General features: G+C 30.9%; 1 protein-coding gene across 1 annotated transcript in view; it reads left to right on the top strand.

Annotated features, from left to right (window-relative positions):
* Positions 1–4,877, top strand: part of TNFSF13B (TNF superfamily member 13b) — a 31,507-nt gene that overhangs the window by 8,963 nt on the left and 17,667 nt on the right. The window lies entirely within an intron of this gene.

Raw genomic sequence — 4,877 nt, 5'->3', positions numbered from 1 at the left:
AAAGAGTTGATATTTTATCTGAGCCCTGAAGGATGAATGGGCTTTCACCACATGGAAAGATGAGGAATATTTAGCCATAGGGAATGGCAGATACATAGTCATGGAATCATGAAGACGACCTCCTGTTCCAAGAACGTGTGTTTAAGTACACCTGGGTGGGTGTGTAGCGTTCATGAGGCTGTGAAGTAGACCTGATTTTTGTGTGCAAAAGAAACCCATGGAAGGAATTATAAACATTAGAAAGACAAAATAAAATTTCAGTTTAGGAAATAATTCTGCAGGAAATGCAACCGATGAACTAAGAATCGTAGAAAAGAAAATAAGCCCAACTTGGTAGGCTAATGTAATTGTCAAAAATGATGAGAGTAAAGATTTGAACATAGGATACCATGCTCCTCATTTTTATCATTCTCTCTCTTTCTCTCTCTCTCTCTCTCTCTTCCTCCCTCTGTCTCTCTCTCTCCCTCTCAGCTGTACTTGCTCTCTCCTTCCAACATAGCCTTTCTATATACTCACGACTATTAGTCTCGAATGTTCCTATCTCCTTCTTCCTTCTTCAGTTCAAGTGTCAACATTCATTGAAGCCTTCTGATTCAACCTGATCTAATCAAATGACCGTGCACTCTATCTCTCATACAAGTGCAATTTTAATTCAGTTTTTATGATGTTGATTCATGTCTGTCCTTTCTACTATATTGTATACTCCATGGGGGTAGGAATTGTGGGCCTCCCTCTTAATGTTTGCTATCTCTAGCATAACACATGACATAAATATAGTGCTCAGTATAATTGTTTAATGAGATAAATTTAACAATGTTAAAAATTCAAAATATTAAAACTTGATTATTAGTTGAATTTCAAGATTGAGGAGGAAAGAATCAGGCATGTTTATAAAGTTTCTACCTTGGGCGACTCAGAGGATAGTTCTATATACACTAAGAAAGAAAATAGAGAAGAAATAAGAAGTGAGTGTGTGAAGAAAATAAAGAAATAGATTTAGGGCATATAAAACTTGAGGTATCACTAGACATCCAGACAGAGATGTCCAAGGGGAAGTTGAAGATGTAACAGCCAGTTGTGCAATTTATTGTTACATTTCTCAAGACACTAAGGTCTATTTCCATTTTTGGTTTTACCTTCTTTGACTTCAGACATGTTGATACATTGCATCATGAAGCTAATATTCTTCGCTGATAAGTTACTGATAGCCAGTGACTTCTGAATATATGTGATTAATAAAGAGAAATATTCTAAAATAATGCAAAGAAGTCATGACCAAAAAAAAACATTCTGTGGAGATGATGACTCAACTATAAAATTGGTAATTTTAAATTAAAATATTTGACCAACTGTAAAATTAAATTTTACGATTAGATGGAAATGGTGTTTTTTGGTTTTTGTTTTTGGATTTTTTTAAGTTTTTAGTGCTTATGAAGCTATACAAAAGGCTACCATTTTAGATATCCTACATTGCTTTAGGCATAGGACATATTGTGAGTGGTACCTTACAATTAATGCTTAAAACTCTCTATATTTAAATACACACATAGAAAATATTTAAATATTTTCTCTCTATATTTAAATACACACATAGAAAATCTTCAATTCATATATTTTTCTTTACTTCTTTTAGCTATACTTACTTCTATTTTATTTTATCAAATTCTTTCCAGCCTTCAAAAAACTACCACCCATCTCTTATTTCCCCAGGCCATTATAGTGCTATCTTTTTGAATTCCCCAGAATTGAAAACTTGAAAAAAAATAGTTTTTAATTCTTCTTCAAACACATATAGTCATTAGTCATAAAAATATACATTTTTTCACAATTTATCTTGCAATCTCTATTTATATAATTTCATTTGAGATCAACCAAATCATCATAATACCAGTCAACAGCTGAAATTTTGCTTTCATTCTCCCTTTAGGGCAACTCATTCTACACATAAAAATATTTGTGATCAACATGTATCAGACAGGCCCCTCTCAGGATTAAGAAATCCTTTTTTTCTTTCCTGTTTTTTAGTAGGTCAAGTACAAACTTCTCAATTTAGCTCTTTAGAAATTCTTTTAAAACTCTCTCAACTCTTACTGGTTTCATAAGTAACCACCCAAGCAAACTGCTTATCACTGATCAAATAAAACTTTATAATCCAGTTTTCCACACCTAAATTCTTGTATTCCCATTCCATTAGGAATGTTTATCCGAAAGCAATGCTTTCTTTCTTCAATTTCTTCATTAACCTATGCCCTGCATTAGGTCAATATTAGATCTTTAAGGGATTTCTCCTAATTAGACTTTTCCAGCCAGATTAGTGAGAAGAACAATGAAGAAGTAGTGCAGAGGGATAGGGCAAATGTAATAGGAAAAGCTCTGTTTTTCGTGGGAACCATGCATAATCTGCAATAATTGCATTATTTGTGGCAGTTTATATTAGATTTAGCTTTGTTGAAATAAGGTATAATCAACTAGATTCCAGTTTGAAAGGGTTATTTCCAGTACAGAAAACAATACAACAGACATTAGCAATCTCATAAGCTTTCAAATCTCTTTTCTTCATTAAATGGTATTTGAACATTACACTTAATGTAGTTTTCAAATTCAAAATATTTTGTCATAGAACATATTTAAATGCTATTCTAATTGTGAAGTTGGTTGGATTTATGTCAAATATTGAGTAATAGCAAATTATTTTTGTTATAAAAGTTCTTATTTTAGAAATTCTTTTTTAAACTATTTTTGTCATCAATATAATATTTTGTTTTGATAAATATTTTACACAAAGTGTGATAGTATGTGTAAATTTTTTATGCTGTCAAAATGTACTTGAGATTAATTATTCATGTTTTTCACATCAGTATATAATAAATATATACATATATATATTTAGAAATATGTATCTCCCCATCAGACACAAAAGGTTTTAATGTATGGTATTGCCTTGCTTAGTTAAAAAAATAAACTATTCTCAAACTCTTGTATACTTCTCTTCAATTTTAGTAGAAGGAAAGATGTGTGAAAGACTTATGAAAGCCAAACACAATCAATTAACATTACAACTGTTATCAATACTATGTTTCTTACATTAGACTATGCATGCTCAAAACTCTTGTGGTTGGATATCTATGTTACTGGGAGCTATAGAAAAGTAATATTGCTCTTTTTTGGCCCACGTTTTGTGAGCAATAATCTATAGTCTAAGATCAGATCTTTGTTGAATAGGAGAGTCCTAAAATGCTGAACTGGAGATAAGTTGATAATAGATAACAAATTTCCTAAATAGGAAGAATAGAAATGTGGAGAGTTAAATAACACCGATAAGGTTGATGGGACCTGAACAGCATATAATGAAGAAAGTTCTGTTCTTACTTTTAACAAAACATCTTGAAAAGCCCAGTGACTTGCTCTGGAATAAGGAAAATTAATGAATACCACAAGCTTCAGTGAGTATAATTCAAATACTGTTATTGAACTGTCATTTGGTTATCTCGTTTCTTTTCTAAAGAGTATTTCTTGAAATAAACTTTTCTCTCCATAACGTCATATTTGCTTCTAAAAGTTAGATTTCTGCTACTGCATGATGGAATAAGCCATTGTTTTTCAACATGTAGGTCGTTGCCAAGTTTTAGTTAGGCTGCGGAGATTAAAATTCAGAGATTTTTATATTGGTTTCATAGTGTCGGGCCACCACTTCTTAGATAAAACTCTTTCAGTCTAAATAGAACTTGTAAGTCTACTATAGGAGTTTTGGAGAAATGGTCAGGGAAAGGGTTAATTAAAATAGGAAGTAATGTATTGTAGTATTTCTTTGGCCTATCAGCTTCATTTGATCTTCATTCTCTGATAGTCACCATTATGTTTCTAGTTTATTTGGTTTGATATTATTAGAGACAATAATGCTTAGCACTACTACTGCTAATAATAGCCAAGAGTAATTTTGCAATTATTATGTATCAGATATAATACTAATGTCTCATATACATTATCATTTAATCTTTAGAATATACACGTGAATGTAATAACAAAAGAAAGACGGAAATTTTGAAACTTTTTTTCAACATCCTCTTCTTTCTTGTTTGGAGGAAAGATTAGAGCTTTATATCGGTCCCTCACAGAATTTATCATAGTGCCGTGCAAGTAATAATTTCTTAAGCAGTATTTGTTAGAAAAATAGAAACACATTTAATATAGATTTAATGTAGCTATTTTATATGTTGTGCCCTTCACACTTTAGCTGCTTTGGATGTTTTGTTACTTCTTTTTTTTGAGGCATCGTTATTCACAATTTTTCTGCCCATTGCTATGATTTTACATATTTTCATGGCAGAAGGTCTACTGCAATAACTGTACTAAAGCATCTCTGTGACACAGGCATGGCTACCTTTGTTTTACAGAGCAATTAAAGAACCATAAAGGAGACCAAAATGTTCTACTCCCGTTGAATTGATCAGATTAACATAAAAATGTGTTAGAAAAGTCTCATGATTATAAAGAAATTGCAATTTTTAACATTATATTTCCACCTTTAAATGCCAAGGGAAATTGCTTAACAGATTTTTATTATGTGATAACTCTCTTTAACAGTATTCTTTTTAGGCCTATGCATTTGCACATTCAGAATATAATATAATTATTATGTTTGTTCTATGTTTTAAATATTAGAAAATTTTCAATTAATTAACTGAAACAGAAATTCTTGACTGTGTCAAGCTCTTAAAATGTATACATTGAGAAGCATATTTTTAAAGTATTCTATTCTTAACAAAACATTTGCTACATAATAAAAAATCTAAAATAACACTTTCTTAATTTAAAATAGGCATGCTTAGGTTTATGTTTTATATTTTCATAGATATTTACTGCTTTGTTTTTCCCTA

The sequence above is a fragment of the Pteropus alecto genome, unplaced genomic scaffold (assembly GCF_000325575.1).
Source record: "Pteropus alecto unplaced genomic scaffold, ASM32557v1 scaffold13, whole genome shotgun sequence".
Classification (NCBI taxonomy): domain Eukaryota; kingdom Metazoa; phylum Chordata; class Mammalia; order Chiroptera; family Pteropodidae; genus Pteropus; species Pteropus alecto.
Note: the sequence above shows the minus strand (reverse complement) of the source record. Positions and strands in the feature narration are given on the sequence as shown.